This window comes from Tachyglossus aculeatus, chromosome X1 (assembly GCF_015852505.1).
Source record: "Tachyglossus aculeatus isolate mTacAcu1 chromosome X1, mTacAcu1.pri, whole genome shotgun sequence".
In the NCBI taxonomy this organism is placed as follows: Eukaryota; Metazoa; Chordata; class Mammalia; order Monotremata; family Tachyglossidae; genus Tachyglossus; species Tachyglossus aculeatus.
In genome coordinates this window covers 106,898,761-106,920,247 of record NC_052101.1, presented here as the reverse complement: position 1 = coordinate 106,920,247, position 21,487 = coordinate 106,898,761, and the positions used below count along the sequence as shown (strand labels likewise).

Sequence of the window (21,487 nt, the reverse complement as noted above, 5' to 3'; positions counted from 1 at the left end):
GGCAAGCACTTAATAAATACGATTGAATGAATGAATGAATGCAGAACATTGTACTGAGCGCTTGGGAGAGTACAAAATAACAATCAACAGACACATTCCCTGCCCACAAATGAGCTTACACCGGTTCTAATTCCAGCTTGCTGCTTGTCTGCTGGGTGACCTTGGGCAAGTCACTATACTTCTCAGTGCCTGGCACATAGTAAATGCTTAAAAAATACTATTATTGTTATTATCATTATTACAGTTGATGGGTTATCATTATTACATTGTTACATTATTACATTACATTATTACATTACATTATTACATTATTACATTGACGGGTTGATATGCCTACTCAGTTTCCCAGGATCTGTCTGATGAAAGGCAAATGGACAAAACCCTGGAGGGTCTTACATTTTCTGCACCAATACCACAGGAGGATAATAATGATAATAATAATAATGGCATTTATTAAGCACTTACTGTGTGCAAAGCACTGTTCTAAGCACTGGATGAGGGCAGTGGTCTGGAAGCAGTGAAGTTTTCTTAGAAACTTGTCATTTTTTTTTTGTGTGTGGTTTTCTCCTATTTGCCCAAGGTACCATGTTGGTTTTCTCCCCTATCTGTAATTAATTTTATTTCCTGTCTTCCCAACTGTTCCTTGAGAGCAGGGATCATGTCTGCCAACTCTATTATATTGCCCTCTCCCACGTGCTTATCACAGTGCTCAGCACATTGCAAGTGTTCAATAAATACCAGTGATCAATTGATTAAGAAGGTCAGAGGGCTCCTGGTCTTTGCCAAGCATGACAAGGTAATAATGAGGGCATTTGTAAAGCGCTTACTATGTGCAAAGCACTGTTCTAAGCACTGGGAAGGATATAAGGTGATCAGGTTGTCCCATGTGGGGCTCACAGTCATAATCCCCATTTTACAGACGAGGTAACTGAGGCCCAGAGAAGTTAAGTGACTTGTACAAAGTCACAAAGCTGACAATTGTCGGAGCAGGGATTCGAACCCATGACCTCTGCCTCCCGAGCCCGTGCTCTTTCCACTGAGTCAAGCTGCTTCTCAAGGTGATGCCTACATCAGAGAAGCTGAGAAAGGGACGTGTTGAGAATCAAGCACTTGGAAGGGAGGTCCAGATGGGTGCATAGATAAGTGAAGTAACCTCTGAAAACCTTTAAAAATGAAGATACTGACTCAGGGAAATATATAGGTGATGGGGGGGATCTCAGGATGTGACTGAATTTTACTTTATGCTCCTTTGACTTAATACTGATGCAACCTTTCTTCTAATGTAAGTTTGTTCAATTTTGATTCTGTTTACTACTTGAACCCAGCAAAGTACTTTTCAGTCTCCTTTCTTATGTAAAAAGGAAAGTTATATATCTTGTGTTCTAAGTGCCCACGTCCATCTTGGAACAGTGCTGCTGACAGAGGGAATAGAAAACCCCAAAGAGAGCAGCTATCTTCCCATTGAACAGGCATCCATTAGTCGATCAACTGATAGTATTTATTAGGCACCCACTGTGTGCAGAGCACTGTTCTAAGCATTGGACCCATGAACCCTGCCTACCAGCAGCAAAACAGCTTGGCTCAATGGAAAGAGCACGGGCTTGGGAGTCAGAGGACGTGGGTTCTAATTCCACATCTGCCACTTGTCAGCTGTGTGACCTTGGGCAAATCACTTAGCTTCTCTGTGCCTCAGTTACCCCATCTGTAAAATGGGGATTAAGACTGTGAGCCCCACGTGGGACAATCTGATCACCTTTTATCCCCCTCCAGCGCTTAGAACAGTGCTTTGCACATAGGAAGCACTTAACAAATGTCATCATTATTATCATTATTATTACAATCTAATGGAGAAGATGGCTTGGAGTTGGAATAATTTCTCCCCCAAAAATCCCTAGGGCTAGCCCGTATGTTCTTCTTATCAACCCTCAGGTCTACAAACTATATCCTCCAATTCTATGATAGAGAAATAAACTACGTTCCTAACCTACAACAAATTCTAAAATTCTAAAACATAGGGCTGCAGCCTGGGCAACAATGACTTCTTTGTATTATAAGCATACTGCAAATTCATCTTTGATCTGTACACATACACAGAGTGGTGACATATCTTTCAGATACCCTGCACTACACGAGCATGATCTATAGCTGCTTTCACCTATTATTTCCGAATTTTTACTACAAGATTAAAGGAACACTGTCAAAAGTGGTAGAACAGAAATTCAACAACCTATCCTAGCTTTGTCTAGGTTTGGGGCTGGGCACAAGCCCCAAAGATGCACAGACACATTGTGCTATTCACATTCTACCTGCCAACTTTGTTCTGGTCAGCCAGCAGGAGAAGAATATGTTCAAGAATTCTGATCTGGCATAGTGCACTCTTGTAAATTTCAATGCCCCGCTGACTCACGTGTTTTCCACTGGTGAGAAGAGAAAGGGAAGAGTTCAAAGTACTCAGTTTGGTTTTATCCACAACAGCACACATTTTTTTTTTTCTTGGCAACCCTTTCAGTAGAAAAGGCATAGTTCTTTCTCATCTCCTGTGTAGCCTGAGCCATCTTGGGGACAAACAATTATATGATTCTCATTCCTTGTCTTCTCTTATGCTGTCGAGTCACCTCTGACCCATAGCAACACCATGGGCACATCTCTCCCAGAACACCCAACCTCCATCTGCTATCATTCTGGTAGTGTATCCATAGAGACTGTGAGCCCGCTGTTGGGTAGGGACCGTCTCTATATGTTGCCAACTTGTACTTCCCAAGCGCTTAGTACAGTGCTCTGCACACAGTAAGCGCTCAATAAATACGATTGATTGATTGATTGATTGACTCTCTGCAAGGCCGCTGCTGCCCAGCATAAGTGGGTTTTGACTTGTAGCCGGTTGCCTTCCACTTGCTAGCCACTGCCCAAGCTAGGAATGGAATGGATATGCTTCTGCTTGACTCTCCCTCCTGTAAGTCGAGACAGGTAGAGTACTGGAAACTCTCTAGGTGCGACCCTGACAGAGGATATCGTTCCTTACTCATTAGGAAAACATGAACTTACTGCAGGTCAGAGGACAGACAATGATATGTACTAGGAATTTCTGCCACCTGTCAGAGAAAAGAGCAATAGAATTTAGCCCCCTCCCTCAACATTCACAGCCAGCTTCCTGATACGCATGTTTGGTTTTGTAGTATGTTTGGTTTTGTTCTCTGTCTCCCCCTTTTAGACTGTGAGCCCACTGTTGGGTAGGGACTGTCTCTATATGTTGCCAGTTTGTACTTCCCAAGCGCTTAGTACAGTGCTCTGCACATAGTAAGTGCTCAATAAATACGATTGATGATGATGATGATACGAATCCTCATTCAACTCTCCTTTCCATAAGTGATTTTTATATTGTGCTTTACCCTTACGGACGGGCCAGTAACAATGGAATCTTCCTCGTGCTCAAGAAAATTAAAGATAGGACCTGTGGCATCATTTGACATGTTTTTACTAAAGATGTTGATTGGGATGTTTATGAATCATACTATCATTCAGTCCCAAAACTGATCTTCACTGAAATGAAAACAAGGTTTATGTGAATACAGCTTGGAAAATCAAATGTCAAGAATTCCAGCAAATTAACTGAATCATCTTAGTTGTATAGTTTACAATGGAATATTTCAAGATCTTCATGCTCTTAATGATTATGTAATTGTCAGTCTCATAATTCAAAAATCAAATCTCCTCAAACAAAAAGCACAAAACAAATTTTGCCAGTGCATAAATGATTCTCAGAGAGTGTTAGGCATCCTTAGAAATTGCGTTAACTTTACAGTCCACTGGAGTGCTACTAAATAAATTGCAAGAGAAAGGGGAGGAGGGAATGGTTAGTGCACTGCCCAGAATTAGCACTTACTAAATATCATTGATCAATCATTCATGTATGGATATATGCAGCAGCATGGCTTAGTGGAGAGAGCGTGGCCCTGGGAGTCAGAAGGTTATGGGTTCTAATCCCTGCTCCGCCACTAGTCTGCTATGTGACCTTGGACAAGTAACTTAACTTCTCTGTGCCACAGTTACCTCATTTGTAAAATGGGGATTGAGACTGTGAGCCCCCCATGGGACAAGGGACTGTGTCCAACCTGATTTGCTTGTGTCTACCCCAGCACTTAGTACAGTGCCTGGCACATAGTAAGTGCTTAACAAATACCACAATTATTATTATAATTACTTAAGTGTAAGCTCCTTTGTTGGCATGTAAACCTCTTGTGGGCAGAGAATATGTATCTTCTTCATGTTGTAACTTTCCCAACTTTAACACGCTGCCCCCCAATAAGAGCTCAGTAAATACCATTACTTCTACTTATCAACATGATCAGGAGAGTGCTTAGGTGACTGAGTTTGCATATTACTTTGGATTTGAATGATGATTTGAAGATCTGAAGATGATGAGATCTTATCCATGGTCCGGTTGAAAAGATGAATGTAAATCCAACAGTCCCTTCAATTCATCATAATCATCATCAGCAATATTATCAACAGCATTCACTGATTTCCTGTTGCATGCAGAACACCTTATTGGGCAACTGCGTAGTTTTCAGGAACTTAAAGTTTAATGTGGAAGGCAGGCTGTTGTTGTAATTTCTTTCTGTTAACCTCCCAAAGGATATGCAGCCTATTGATTCAACCTTCTACCTTGTTGTCAATTTGGGCACTGTCAGAGAGTTTGCTGCCTAGCTAGCAGAATTTGCTGACCTTATTAAGCTATATGTTGCTTCCATAAATCGTTGGGCATAAGAACGGTTTCACATGCAGAATGGTTCCTATCCTCAATTTTCTTCAGGCTTACCATCATTCTTTAATGTTGTGCTGAATATGTAAAAACGTTGACTGCTTTTCTGGTATGTTTGCCCTCAGACCACCGTAATTGGCACACAGCAAGAATGAGGATGTCTGAGGTACTTTTACTGATGCAAATCCAGAGAATATTTAATACTAACTTTTAGGTCTTATTACTTTCTCAAACTTGGTAACAATCAATCAATCATTTACTGAGCACTTATTTTGTGTGCAGCACTGTACTAAGCGCTTGGAAGAGTACGATATAACAGAGTGGGTAGACCTGCTCTCTGCCTACAGTGACCTTACAGTCTAGAGGGATGAGCTTCAGATACCTGACCCAATTCCTACCTCTTCTGTACTCTGATAATGATGGTGATGGATGAGGTGGTGACCCCACATATAACAGCTCCTTATCGCATGTTCAGAACACTTAGACACTTAGATGATGGTATCTAGTAAGCACTTGCTATGTGCCAAACACTGTACTAAGTGCTGGGGTAGATACAAGACAATCATGTTGGACACAATTCCTGTCCAACATGGGGCTCACAGCCTAAGTAGGAGGGAGAAAAGGTATTTAATCCCCGTTTTAGAGATGAGGAAACTGAGGCACAGAGACATTAAGTGTCTTGTCCAAGGTCACAGAGCAGACAAGTGGCAGAGCTGGGATTAGAACCCAGGTCCTGTGACACCCAGGCTCTTTCCACTAGAACACGTTGCTTCTCTGGTGGCATTTCTGGCTGTGCCTCTGGGTCAATGATTGCATTTTTGATTACCCTGCAGAGTCATTCTCTAATCAGTAAATAAATTGTATTTATTGAGCACTTATTGTATGCAGAACACTGTACCAGGCACTTAGGAGAGTATAAGACAACAGAGTTGGAAGACACATCCCATACCCACCAGAAGCTTACAGTCTAGAGGGGGAGACAGACATTAATATAAATAAATTATGGATATGCACATAAGTGCACTGGGGTGTATAAAGAGTGCAAATCCAAATACAAGGGCAAAGCAGAAGGGAGAGGGAGTAGGAGATATCAGGGTTTAGTCGGTGAAGGCCTCTTGGAGGAGAGGTGATTTTGATAAGGCTTTGAGAGTGATCATCTGTGGGACATGATTGGGAGGGAGTGCCAGGCCAGAGGCAGGAGTGAGTGAGGCATTTTATTATCCTACCTCAAAGGTCACCCCCGCACTCAAAATTAAAAGTTGGCATCTATACATACAAACATAAAAGAAATACCCATGCATGAGAGAGGCTCACCCACACAAAGCTGATAATATCTGACTCACTTGTCAACTAACAATAGAAACATCTGCAATTAGTACTCTCTGTACTGATACAATTCAGCTCCATGCTGACAAGCCAGAGCTCTCTGTCGCCTCACTATTCCAGATCTCTGGAGAGAAGAAAGTCTCTCCAGAAATATTATCTTCAAAATCAATCAAAATCATTTACTTGGATGCCCTCCCATCACTTCAAACTTAACATGTCCAAAACAGAGCTCCTTAGCTTCCCACCCAAACCCTCCCCTCCCCCTGACTTTCCCATCCCAATAGACAGAACCACCATCCTTCCTACCTCACAAGCCTGTAAACTTGGCATTATCCTTGACTCCTCTCTTTCATTCAACCCACATATTCCATCCGTCACCAAATTCTGTCAGTACCACCTTCACAACATTGCTAAAATGTGTCTTTTCCTGTCTATCCATACTGCTACCACATTAATACAATCAATCACTCATCCTATCCCGCCTGGATTACTGCATCAGCCTCCTGTCTTTCCCCACTCCAGTCCATATTTCAGCCTGCTGCCTGGATCATTTTTCTGCAAAAACGTTCTGGACATGTCACCCCACTCCTCAAAAAACTCCAGTGGTTGCCCATCTACCTCCATATCAAACAAACAATCCTCTCCAGTGGCTTTAAAGCACTCTCTATCACCTTCCCTGCTCCTACCACATATCGCTTCTCTCCTTCTACAACCCAGTCCACAAACTTCACTCCTCTAGGACTAACCTTCTCATTGTGCCTAGATCTCACCTGTCTCACCGCCGACCCCTAGCCCATGTCCTGCTTCTGGCCTGGAATGCCCTCCCTCCTCTAATCCAGCAGACAACCACTCTTCCCCTCTTCAAAGCCTCATCGAAGGCACATCTCCTCCAAGAGGCCTTCCCAGACTAAACCCCACTTTTCCTCATCTCCCACTCCCTTCTGTGTTGTCCTGACTTGCTCCTTTGCTCTTTCCCCCCTCCTAGCCCCAAAGCACTTATGTACATTTCTGAATTGTATTGATGTCTGTCTCTCCCACCCTAGACTGTGAGCTCTTTGTGGGCAGGGAATGTCATTGTTTACTGTTGTATTGTACTTTTCCTAGAGCTTAGTACTGTGCTCTGCACACAGTCAGCACTCAATAAATACAACTGAATGGATAAATAACTGGTATTTATTGAGAACTTATTGGGTTTGTAGAGCACTGTACTAAGTAGTTGGGAGAGTAGGTTTGGTAGAGACAGTCTCTGCCCACCTGGAGCTTTCTCTCCAGAAATATAAATTACAGATACATGCGTACATGCTGTGGGCCTGAGAGTGGGATCACTATCAAGTGTTTCAAGGGTACAGATCCAAGTGCATAGGTGAAGTAGAAGGGAAAGGGAGTAGGGGAAATGAGGGCTTAGAAAGGGAAGGCCTCTTGGAGGAGCTGTGATTTTTAATAAGGCTTTGAAAGTGAGGAGAGTGATCGTCTGTCAGATATGAAGGGGGAGGGAGTTCCGGGCCAGAGGGAGGAAACAGGCAAGGAGTTGATAGTGAGGTAGGTGAGATCGAGGTACAATGACTAATAAGTTGGTGTTGGAGGAGCTAAGTGTTAGGAATGGGTTGTAGTAGGAAATCAACAAGGTAAGAGAGGAGGGGCGAGCTTATTTGAGTCATATAAAGCTGATGGTAAGGAGTTTCTGTTTGACGTGGATGCTGTAGACTGGAGACTGTTACACTGTAAGCTCCTTGTGGGCAGAGAACACGTCTACCGACTCTGTCATATTGTACTTTCCCAAGCATTTAGTACAGTGCTCTGCGCAGAGTAAGCACTCAATAAATACAACTGATTGATTAAAACGGAGACAGATGGACAAACATCGGAGGTTTTTGAGGAGGAGGGAGATGTGAACAGAATTTTTTTATAAAATAATCTGGGTAACTGACTAACAATAATAATTACGGTATTTGTCAAGCACTTACTATGTGCCAAGCACTGTTCTAAGCACTGGGGTAGATACAGGGTAATCAGGTTGTCCTATGTGGGGCTCACAGTTTTAATCTCCATTTTACAGATGAGGTAACTGAGGCACAGAGAAGTTAAATGACTTACCCAAGGTCCCACAGCAGACAAGTGGCAGAGGCGGGATTAGAACCCACGTCCTCTGACTCCCAAGCCTGTGCTCTTTCCCCTAAGCCACACTGAGTGAAGTAAGGATTGGAGTGGGGAGAGACATGAGACAGGGAGGTCAGCAAAGGGGTTGATGTGATAGTCAAGGCAGAACAGGATAGGTTTAGTAGCACTTTGGATGAAGAGGAACGGGCAGATTTTAGTGATGCTGTGAAAGTAGAACTGGCAAGATTTGGTGACAGATTCAATATGTGAATTGTAAGAGAGATGAGTCAAGGATAATGCCAAGGTAATGGCTTGTGAGACAGGAGGATAGTGCACAGCAATGGGAAATACAGGGGGCGGATAGGATTTGAGTGGGAAGATGAAAAGTTCCATTTTGGATATGTTAGGTTTGTGCGACAGGAATGATTTCCTTGGTTACATGAACAACTCACTTTTTATTCAGAAGCTGAAATGAAAGTAAAGTGTCACATTGTTAGACTGTCCTATCAGCTATATGCATTTTGTAGTCAAATCATATATATGTATTTGTTGTCTACTGATTTTTTTGGCTGGAGTTATGAGGATTGGCTGTTGAGGGTATTCACTAATTCCCACCCTACACTTTAGCTGTCTAGAGAAGCCCTTAAATATCCAAGACACCTTCATAATTGAAGTACCTAAGCTGCATATTACTTGCCTCTGAGTTTTATGCTGTGATTGCCAGGCCAAGCCACAAAACCCAAATGCCCAACCCATTATAAGTCAACAAAGGGCTTCTTACAGAGAATTCTGGCCCGATTTCTATCAAATAATAAAGTTTCAGTATTTAAGTAGAAGGAGTAGTTTTCCAGAAGAAATGTACAGTAGTCAAATTCGGTTTTAGGGTTTCTTGGTAGCTCCAAACAACCCAATGATTGGAAATCATCTTATTTCACCATCATCAGCATCATGTTTCCAGATTTGATGAAAATCAATTCAAAATTATAGGATTCACTTCTTAAGTTCCTTGAGTGCAGGAATCGAGCATCTTTTAATTGTTTGGTGTGTTCCTCAAGAGCTTAGTTCAGTTTTCTGCAGCACCTAATAGGTATGGTTTCCTAACAATATTATTTGTATAGCGCATTCTTTCCTTCTAAGAAAAAGATAATTTGGGAACTAGACGAGTACTTGAAGTGAAGGCAGGCATATAAGCGCTTTCAAAGTATAAAACTGGTGCTGCTAATGACCAGGTCTAAACAAATGTCTTAGTCTATCTAAACCTTTTTATTTGTAAAATGGAGGATAAGACTTTGCAGAGGGCTTTCTGCAAATTAATTAGTTATATTGTTTGCAAAACAGTTTTTTAAAGTGTAATATAAATGCTAATTTTCATGGTTAAAACATCTGTTAATTTTAGTTTGAATAATGTAACACAAACTAAGGAAAGTGAGAATGTTGAGTTAATTTTAAAACTCTTTTCTTATCATTGTCATCATCAACAGCATTTATTACGTCTTCATGCTGGGCCCATTTTTTGTAAGGTCATAGAATAAGCAACTTTATATATCTGAATATTTTCTCTGCCAGAACTGAGCACAAAAGAGTAATGAATGAAAACATATGGTCAGAATATGGCATAGAGAGTGGTGCCGAAAATTCCTCTGCCCTCCATGTGGGAAAAAAAAAGGAGAGGGGAAAAAATTAAAATACTGACATTCCCATACCAAATAGAGCTGTCTTTTTTTTTCCATCATTCCAGAACCCAATGTTTTCATGTCTTTTAATGAATGGGGAGTTGCACTGAAATAATGCTAACCAAATTTGATCAAAAAACATTACTCCCCATTTACCTTTTGTACTTTTATTCTATTTATATTTCCTCTGCAAGGTGTTATTCTCATCCTGATACCAAAGATTTGGCTTATCGAATCAGGAGAGGTGCATCCAGATTAACAGACTAAACTCAGATCTGCCAGACAACACCTTTGTCTAGACACTATTTTTTCCATAAGGTTACCTCTTCTGGGGTTGAGACTTCTTAGAACTATGAAAATGTGTAGTTAGCACAACATTTTCCTTATCTGCTGGCTGGCAATCTTCCATGTTTTAGAAGTATCAGACCTAAAATAGGAAGTCTACAATTTCTACACTATAATTTCTCAATGATTTCTAATTTTGTATCTATATTTTTCATGACTGTGGGTCACAAAGTTTACCCCTTGTCTACTATGAGATAAAAAGTCTGTGAATCCCTAAGATTGAAGTTCAGTTTTGAAACAATAACTTGCTAAATGATGTTTCTGGGCTTAACTATTTGTTAAAAGTCACACAGTTACAATGAAATACAACTGAAGTCTTAATTTCATCCTGATATTTTGCCTAGATAGAGGTTCAATTTTTTTTTGCTCTGCGCACAGTAAATGCTCCATAAGTACCATTGATTGATTAAAAATATGATAAGGTGAAAATCTCAGCAGTTTGATAGAATAGGCAAATTTCATTGTCACTGCTCCGTCGAGCAGCCAGATATGGTGGTTAGTTGAATTTATAATCTGAAAGTCACCTCAAAGTTCTTATTATATCCAAATTTTCCTTTGAGTACATGGTTCACCATCATACTAGGAACCCAACAAACAGAAAATATATTAGCTATTGAACTTCAAAACCTGGGTGAGAAGTACTGTGCAGCTTTATAGAACACCCTTTTTCCAAATTGAGAAGCTAGGGAACCCTCAGGCCCAACAAACTTATCCAACATCACAGAGTAACCACAGGCATATATATAGTAAGCGCTCAATAAATACGATTGATGATGATGGTTTTGTGGTGCCAAATCCAGTGCTCTATCTATGCTGACAGTAGGTAGAATGAAATCAGAGAGCATAGAAACTTGGGGTTCACAAACAAGAGCCCCTAATTAGACGATCCCTTCACCGAGAAAGGTGAAATTCAATGATTTCTAAAGACTACCTAAGGAAATCATTACTTCTTCCCAGCTGGTCTTTAATCACATCTGACTGACAAGTTCAAGTTAAACTTTCAATTTTCACTGAAGGAATTTGTAGAGTCATTGAGTCTAAATTAATCAGAACTCCAGGAACTCAAAAGAGCTAGAGAGAAATAGAACTGATTTTTTATATCGATCACAAACCACAAGGTGGAAAATAAATTGAGGAACTGACACGGGAGGTCAACATGTCATTAGAAGGGGAAAGACATTATTAGAATTTTCATGTCAATGGATTATGGTATGAACTTAATTTAACCTTATGTTATAACAATATACAAAGAATTATGCAACAACATAATAAAGCTAACTAATGAAGAACCAAATTTTCCGATTGAAGGAAAAGCAGTTTTCACTTCTTAATTGAAAGTGTCAAACTTTTGATATTTTGATGTTTGATACTGAAACTTTCCACTATAATAAACAGGCATATAGACATTTCTGTTCATTTTAATTCACATTAAAATTACTTAATTTTAATTATATGGTTTCCCTCCATGCTAGGAACACTGTTAAAATCTGTTTGATGGACTCTTAAAAATCACCTCAGAATAAGGACCAACACATACCCACAGAACAGATATTAGATAATATTCGTTAGCATATTTGAAGTCACCTCCAAGAGGCCTTCCCCAATTAAATCCTCTTTTCCCCAGATCCCTCTCCCTTCTGTGTCATCTATGCACTTGAATCTGTGAACTTTTGGCATTTCCTATCCGCCCCACCCTCAGCCCCATTACACTTATGAACATACCATTAATTATACATTATAAATTATTTATTTACATTACTGTCTGTCTTCCCCCCTAGACTATGAGCCTGCTGTGGACAGGAAACATTTCTACAAACTCTGTTGTACTTTCCCCAAGCACTTAGTGTAGTACTCTGCTCAAAGTAAGCACTCAATAATACTACTGAGGGTGATGAATATAACATTTTGCAGATATATAAATATATATGTATAAATATAATTACACCTTGATTTTGTATACAATTTACATTTTTTTCCAGTGTTTTCGTATTATTAGTTTTTTTTCTAACACTATCCCTTTGAGGTAAGGAGAGTCAGGCATTATTATCCTCATTTTAAAGATGAGGAAATGTGGGTACAGAAAGGTTAGGTGACTTAAACAAGGTCACACAGCAGTTTGGTGACAGATCTGGGACTAGAACCCAAATCTCCTTTATCCCAGATAGGTACTCTTTTCTCTCCACCCCTCTACTCATAAACTCTCTAGATCTGAGAGACTACATCTTTCAGTTCTGAGAGACAAAAATTATGTATGCTGCCAAAGTACCTACCAAATTTCTAAGGTAAATTACGCATTTATTTCTGTTGAAAACATTTCAGCACTGCAGGAACACATCTGTTCTGTAGGACTGCTGAACCAATTATAGTGCTTTCAGCTCTCTAAAACTACTTGCAGCACCTCTGTAACCCTTGGATGGGTCAAGTAGAGAGAAAACATTCTATTTTTCTGTCCACTGAATACACAATCAAGGGATTATTCTTTTATTTCTAAACTGATTACAACTATAAACATCCCTCTTCAGTGAGCATACTGGCTATGTTTTCGTGAGGTGAAGGTATTTCTATTGCAAAGAAAAATGTTATTTTTTCTTTAATCTGCAAAAGGTAAGCCTCAGATGAATGAACAAATAACGTTAGCAGTGATTGAGTCACACAAAGACATTTCATCTTGAGTCTAGCCTGGGGGGCTTCAGCATAATTTCCTGAGACCAGGCAGTGGAACAGCCAAGCCAGGCAAGGCTTTTTAGCATTAAAATACTAAATAATGTACTGGTGGCTTAAAAGGCTTAATGCAGTTTTTGAAACTATCCAATTTATCTAATCTAGTAACAAATCTATTCTAGTATGCCGACTGAATAGACAGTGGGAGGATCTGATTTATTTTCTCATTAAGAGTTAAAGGGGGGCTTCAGGAGAAAATAATATATTTCTGTGCAGTTAATCAATCAATCAATCGTGTGCTGAGCACAGTACTAAGCATTTGGGACAGAGTTGGTATACACATTCCCTGCCCACAACAAGCTTACAGTCTAGAGGGGGAGACAGACATTAATATAAACTACAGATATGTTCAGAAGTACTGTGGGGGCTGAGGGTGGGGTAAATAAAGCGTGCAAATCCAACTGCAAGGATGATGCAGAAAGGAGTGGGTGTTGAGGAAATAAGACAGTGAGGGAAGACCTTTTGGAGGAGATGTGCTTTTAATAAGGTTTTGAAGGTGGGGAGAGTGATGGCCTGTCGGACAGAAAAAGGGAGGGCATTCCAGGCGAGAGGCAGAGCGTGGATAAGAGCTCGGCAATGATATCTACAACATCGATCAGACAATTGGCAAAGCTGGGATTAGAACTCAGGCCCTCTGACTCCCAGGACCATGCTCTTACCACTAAGATATGCTACTTCCCTGCATAGATATTGCAGGTAGAGGTTTTAAAACATATCTGCAAAGCTATGCAGTGTACATTCTAAATGTTAATAGCAATAAAATCAGGTCGGTAGCTAGCTGCACCTTGCAAGCGGTCAAATATATAAACTAAATGCAAGAGTTTTGTTTCGACCTAATTTGGTATTCAAATAGAAAGTGAAAATACTATAATCTAATAATAATAATAATAGTAATGACATTTATTAAGCACTTATTATGTGCAAAGCACTGTTCTAAGTGCTGGGGAGGTTACAAGGTGATCAGGTTGTCCCACGGGGGGCTCACAGTCTTAATCCTCATTTTACAGATGAGGTAACTGAGGCACAGAGAAGCTAAGTGACTTGTCCAAAGTCACACAGGTGACAATTGGCGGAACTGGTATTTGAACCCATGACCTCTGACTCCAAAGCCCGTGCTCCTTCCACTGAGCCACGCTGCTTCTCTGAGCCACGCTGCTTCTCTACTGATAAAATGCCCATCATAAGGATTTCCTTAAGCTGTTTTAAAAACACACTCCCACATACAGAAATAATATTTCTGAAAAAAGACAGAAAAAACAAGATTCATGGTCATTCATAATTTACTAATATTGGAATACAAGGATACCAGTGATTTGAATCAATGGGCTTTATGATACTAACAACATGCAAAATAAATACTTATTATTCCATAATTTGTTGAAAAATATTGGCAATTCAGGTTCCTCTGGGGCCTCATTAGATTTTTGTGCCACAACCACATAGACTCACTCATTAAAAAGGAGCTTAAACATGTGGCAGTTGTTGTGACTTGCCTATACAGCTTGCCTATGTGCCAGCAGGGATGTCTGTGGTTGACAGAGCATCTTGATGGAACTGAACTGTACATATAAAAGGGAGAAAAATTATTTTAAAAAGCAATTAAATTTGCAAGAATACACATATGTGCATATACATGTAGATTCCTCTCTCTCTCTCTCTCTCTCTATATATATATATATATATATGTATACGCACACCTCAACTGAGGAACTGTCTGGATATGTTACCATTAACTAAAGAAGAAACAAGTCAAATACAGAGATCAAAATACGTTTTCTGTTTTTCATTGTTAGGCAGTTTAATAGCATAGCTCAACTGCATCAGTTCTCTAAATGCACACTCAAATGAACTCAAAAGGTAGACATGTTTACTGAACCAACAATTAGTTAATTCCTCATGAAAGAATACATTTCCTTTTCTCAGAATTATAGATGTTCATATTCATATCATTAGTCTTGATATTCAGAATTACCTATTGGCATAGTACAGTTAATGGCTGAAGAAGGCTTTGACAGTAAAATATTCAACAGATATACAGGAGAAACTTTTGATACAAAAGTCCATTCCAAACTGAGAATCACATTAGAGCTAGAAAATATAGACTATTGTAGTACACCATCGTGTGTTCTTTAAATTAAACAAATACTTGGACAAAGTTTTTTCCTGAATTCCACAAATGTCCATTGGACTGAATTTTCAAGTCCACCAAGCAATGGTCTGGGCTGCTGCCCAGGACAGGGGAGTTCTGATTTATAGGAGATCGCCTTCCACTCTCCAGCCACTGGCCAAGCTAGGAATGGAATGGATAGGCCTCTGCTTGACTCTCCCTCCCATAGTTGAGACTGGTAGAGTACTGAAAACTCTCCAGGTGCGACCCTGAGAGGTGCAAGTGATGGTAAATGACAGGATTAATTTTATTACAGAGTCATTGTATCCAGTTAAATCATTAACACACTCTTTGGTACTAAAGGATCGTGGAATTGGTTACTTCTGCCTTTCCATGAATTTCCATCTCTCGCTACCTTATTTAATAACAATCAGTAGAAGGAAAATGTACATTACTAAATGAATGCTTTATGGATGGGATATTACACAATTTTTTAAAACTCCAAATGCTCTTCTGGTTTGGCCTTGCCAAACTAAAGGAGTGGGTCTTGCAAGTTGCCAGGTTAAAAAATCCAGGCTAAAAAAAAAGAAATAAAATTATTCATTTTGGAGCCTAATTCCACGGGTATTCAAGTAAGCCAGTGTATTTGGATGAGCCTTATTCTCTCTCACAGAAAATCTGAAAATTCCTTTATTTGGTTGGACACAAGGTTTCAAAATTTGTATATGCATTTTTATTAGGGTTTTTTTGACATCATTGGACATTTGCAGCTGTTGTTGTTTTGTCACAGGATTTAACGAGATAAGAAAATCAAGCAAGATACTTTGAAAAACATAAATTTGGATATGACTCCTATCCACAGTAAAAACAAGGTTGCTAATAAACGACCAGTTACATAAAAATATACAGTATGTAGATCCATCTGTTCAAAATGATTCCATGGAAAAGGATGGAATAATTTGGTGGCCTCAAATTTGTGAGGGTGAATATGTACTTGACAGTTGCAGTAAAGCAAGAAATCTATCATCAACAAATTATATCTTGTCATAGTCATAACAAAGTGAAGACCTACCAAAATCACGAGGAACTAGTGGAATGTCAAAGCTGAACAGATCATGGGATACATTGTTTATCACCAAGGTAAAGACTTCTATTCTTTATTAAGAAAACTGCCTAGCCTTTTCTTGACTAAGGGAGTTGCATGGCTCTGTGTACACTGCTACCTTCACCGCAGTCGAGGAGGGAAGTCTGTGAAGAAGACACTTCGATATGTATAACATACTTGGCAGTATTGGGGTTAAGTACAGAGAATGGGTCAAAATGTGAAGACATGGTCACAGCTCCAAAGCTTAAGGAAATCACCATCCCAGTCCAAAGTCAGGAATAATGGGAAAAAACCTCTCATTCATCTTTAAGAAAAGAAGTTTAGAAATCTAGCTGAGGAGATGAGAAATTAAGGCACAGAGAGCTTAGGTGACTTGCTCAAGATCATCCACCAGGCCAGTAGGAGAGCTGAGCCTAGACCTCAGGTCTCCCAACTCCCAGTCCTGTGCTTATAATAATACTAATAATAATAATAATGGCATTTATTAAGTGCTTACTATGTGCAAAGCACTGTTTTAAGTGCTACAATTCATTTTAATAAAATTGTTCAGTCGGTGGTATATAAGGCATATTTGAGACAGAATAGAATTTTCAGATAAGCCAAAAGGACAAGTCAGGTAAAAGGGTAAAAAGATAAAAAGTCTTTGACACTTATGAAAAAGCAATTCCTACTTGTGTGTTCACCACCACCGTTTGGCACTGAATTATTGCAGGATGTTTTCTTTTAACACAAGAGTAAAGAGGCTTTACCTCAGTCATTTGTGGAAAGTTTTGCTTCCACACTCTGAAGCCTAGATAATGAATCTTTTTCCAACCTATCCAGCAAAATAGTGTAATGGGAAGAAAAGTTGATTGCATCTGATGTTTAAAGCAGATCAACTGAAGTCAGGTTTGGGCCAAATGCAATTAAAAAGAGAAGAAATGTAAAACTCAAAGTGAGTTTATGCAGGAAAGGCTAAGAGACACTTAAACCACACTGGCAGACAGAGCTGTAATACCCATTTGAGAGTAATGATAAAGCAGCTGCAGATGTTCAGTCAATTAGATTGCCTGATTAACTGAACATTCCAATGCACCATGCAACCCTGTAATACATTGTTCCACTGTTACTTTTGAGGAGAAAGAGCATTAAATGACATACCCCCTACAGTTGCTACCCTTCTTCCTATTCTTTCAACATGCTCTGGTACCCAACAGTTCTTTCCTTTTTGAAGTTCCAGATGTTTCTCACGCATCGTCTCTCTTTCCACAATGCATTTTTTACCCCACTGGAGAGCCAAGAAGCCCAGTGGGATATAACTCAGTCTCTGCCGTTCAATGAAAGTGTGCAAACTAACGCCGCCCATTGGGAAGGTTACATCTTCAAATCCATTTTTTCCTTCCTTCATCACTTTGCAACATTGAGTCAAACTGGTGCGTTGTTCTAAAATCAACTAAAAACACCTAAAATCGTTGTGCTAAAAATATAAAGTATTACAGTTACCTTTATGCTTATCGTCTTTGTTGACATTTCTGTATTTCCTCTTCTATGAATAGCCCCAGGGCTACTTCATGTCGCTTGCCATATTCATGTTCACAGCATTTCTCATTGTTTTAAGGCATTTGTCCAAGTGAATTTGATGTGCTCAGTAGGGAATTATTATTCCTAATGGATTTAATCAAATTAAATGATGTAGACATTTGAAAAACAACTGAAAGTTGAATGGAAACTCCTCTCAGGTAAGGGCTGAGATTACTTTATCACAAACTACTAGCAATATGTTGATGTCATACTTCAGAGAGATTTGGAAAAATAAAAACCATTAGCAACAATTAAGTAAAATGATTATGAGCAACCCTCAGTTTAAGTGAACTGAACATAGAATAACATCTTTCATTTACAGCTATATGAAGAAATTTGCTAAAAGGCAAACTAGAAAAATTAGTTTACTTGAGTTTGTGTGTGTGTGTGTGTGTGTTCCAGAAAATGGATATATGGTTCACTGATGTTTATGTTTAAATTTGAAAAGTGTACAATGTCATATTGATGAAAGACATGTTCTTATAGTAAGACTAAGCTTATAGTACCTAAGCTTATAGTATGCTAACCTTACAGTATAGTAACTAAGTAAATCAACTCCCCATTGTGAACAAAGTGTTCACTGGGATGAGGTAAATTAACCATGAGCAGCTGGTCATTCTAAATGCTACTCTGACAGAAACTGGCAAACCTGTACCCCGACTGGTCATAAATGTGCCAGCCCAATCTTCCCACTTCTCTTGCACTTCAAGGTGTAAACTCCTACATAAAACTAGAGTTGGCAAAGGCACTGAAATGAGAACAAGGGAAAATGAGTTTAAACTGCAACTGGGGAAGATTTAATTCACGTTTAGAGCACATATTAAGCACTTGTAAAGATTAGAGTTGTCTTGATGGAGTTTTAATAACAAGGACGATCTCTCCTCCTACTTCCCATGTCCTTCACTGACCTGGCCACTGCTCCAGAACAAATAGCCCTGGAAGTGTCACGGAGGATGATGTGCTCACACAGGTAGGACACAGGTACACTTGGGAAAAGAGGAGAAGACACACTTTAATTTGAAAGGTCGCCTAGATTTTCTCTGTCCCACAATCACTGGTATCTTCAATTGGGCCTGTTAGTAAACAGTGATATGCCTGAGACCTTTTGTCTCTCCCCAGCCCAACTTATCTTAATGAAGAAGACATGGGGCACATTGGTGACTCCCCCTTTCATGGGCTCGGAGGCCAATCTGTCAAAGGTTAAAGTTACAGTGGGTATACATGGACTATCTCATCACATCCTACTACACCCCAGACCAAAAACTTGGTTCCTCCGACGCCAACCTACCACTGTATCTGGATCTTATCTATCCTACTACTGACCTCTCACTCACAACCTGCCTTTGGGCTGGAATGCCCTCTCTTTTCATATCTGCCAGACTATCACTCTCCCCACCTCCAAAACCTTATTGAAAGCACATCTCCTCCAACAGGGCTTCCACAACTGCACCCTCATTTCTTCTTCTCCTACTCCTTTCATTATCACTCTTGCACCCTTTACTCTCCTTCCCCTTAGCCCCACAAGCACTTATGTACATATCCATAATTTACTTATTTATATTAATGTCTGTCTTCCCCGCTAGATTGTGAGATCGTTATGGGCAGGGAATGTTTCTACCAACTCTGTTACCCTGTAGTCTCCCAAGTGCTTAGACAGTGCTCTGCATACAGTAAGTGTTCAGTAAATATGATTGATTGATTGACTGGCATTTGTTAAGCACTTACTATGTGCCAGACACTGAATTTAGCACTTGGGCAGATACAAGAATTATCAGGTTAGACACAGTCTCTGTCCCACATGGGGCTCACAGTCACGGTCTTTTCTCTGGAGTCTCTCCTCCCTTTGTCTAGATTAATCTAATGCAAAGAAGGAAAGAACTCCCCATTATGGATGTATCTAATGTGAAATAGGGGCATATGGTGAACATGGTTGAACAGCAGAAGGTAAAGGGCTCATGTACATGTACATAAGTAGGGATTCCAGGTACAGAGAATGCAGGGAGATTTTAAACATAGAGTATGCAAAGAGCATATTTACTTTTTGATTAGTTTTCAGCGCTCGATGTGCTGCGTGTACTGGAAAAGGAATTTTTCAGGCAGTGTAGACTAGTGGATAGAGCATGGGCTTGGGAGACAGAGGATCTAGGTTCTAATCCGAGCTTTGTCACTTCTCTGCTGCATGATCTTGGGCAAATCACTTAATTTCTCTATGCCGCATTAACCTCATCTGTTAAATGGAGATTAAAACTGTGAACCCCACATGGGACATGGACTGTGTCCAACCTGATTAGCGTGGATCTACCCCAGCACTTAGTACAGTGCCTAGTACATAATAAGTGCTTTAAAAATACCTTAAAAAATAGAGGAGGAGCAACAGTTTAGGACCAGTAATATTTACTGGGACAACCTCATCACCTTGTAACCTCCCCAGTGCTTAGAACAGTGCTCTGCACATAGTAAGTGCTTAATAAATGCCATTCTTATTATTATTATTATTATTATTTATTGAACAACTTCTGAGCGCACTGCAGTGTACTAGGCCTGTGAGAAGTACAGAACAAAGAAGTGACATACATGTTCCCTGCCCACTTGGAGCTTAAGTCTAATGGGGAAGCCAGAGATAAAAATATTAACAACTAGAATTGTTGAACTAAACAACTGAACATACAGTTGAATCAACACACATTACAAAGATACTGAAAATGAGACCTAATGGGGACAGGCACTGTGTTCTGGGAATTAACTGTGTAAGGCTTGTTGGAGGTGGTGGATTTTAGGAGGGCTTTGAATGTGGAGAGAGCTGCGGTCTGTCGGATTTAAGAAGAGAGGGAGTTCCAAGCCAAGAGGAGTAGTGTGAGCAAAAGCATACAGTGGGGAGAACTGAAAGATGTAGTTAGAAGACTAGTTTGGGAAACAGAGAGAGAGTTGGGGAATATTCATTCATTCATTCATTCAATCGTATTTATTGAGCACTTACTGTGTGCAGAGCATTGTACTAAGCGCTTGGGAAGTACAAGTTGGCAACATATAGAGATGGAATAGTGTGTGAAGAGAGGATAGGTAAACCAGGGGTAGTTGGTGGAGGACAACTTGTTCTAATTAAAAGTAAATATTCTCAGAGTTCTACCACTCCCAGAGCTAGGCCACCATTCAGGTCCCTGTAAACAGTAGCTTACTAAATACTACTGTGCTGCCTGGGAAGATTCAAATTTAATCACAGGAGAGACTATTTTTCACCTCAGTCAACTCACCACAGAACTAGGCCAATCTCAGTTTATGCAGAAAATGGAACGTGTGCTGCTAAGTTTTATTGCGTCTAGATGTATTTGGGAAACAGAGTAACATTATGTCAGTCAAAATTAAGCTCAGACACTAAGGTTCTTTACAGCCTTCCATGCCTGCCTGTCTGCCTTGCCAGATAGCAAGGATCTGGATCTGCCCATTGTCAGCTTTATGCCATTTGAAGGGATGGGCATGACATTTCAAGCAATGCAGAAATTACTTATTAAATATTAGTAAAAGGTTATGTATGATCCAGGATACAAGATTATACTGCTCAGGTCTTAAGGTTGTGGTTTAAAATTGCAAGACACTGCAAGCTAAAAGGAAAATATAGAAGTAGTGTTCAATGAGCACAAAGTAACGCTAGCAAAGAATGCCAAAGAATTGTAAGGTGATGAAAAATCAATTTGGTGACCTAGAAAATAAACGTAGATCAGAAAATGCCAGGTCGACAGAAATCCCTGCAGGCACAGAAGTCAGAAGAAGCTTTTTTTGAACGGATATTAAAA

At 39.8% G+C, this 21,487-nt stretch overlaps 1 protein-coding gene and 1 non-coding gene across 2 annotated transcripts in view; both read right to left on the bottom strand.

Moving 5' to 3' along the window:
• Positions 1-21,487, bottom strand: part of LOC119950329 (contactin-3-like) — a 281,892-nt gene that overhangs the window by 236,573 nt on the left and 23,832 nt on the right. The window lies entirely within an intron of this gene.
• LOC119920493 lies at positions 15,173-15,310 on the bottom strand. The gene has a single exon (XR_005448235.1). It is a non-coding gene; the product is annotated as a small nucleolar RNA SNORA7 (small nucleolar RNA).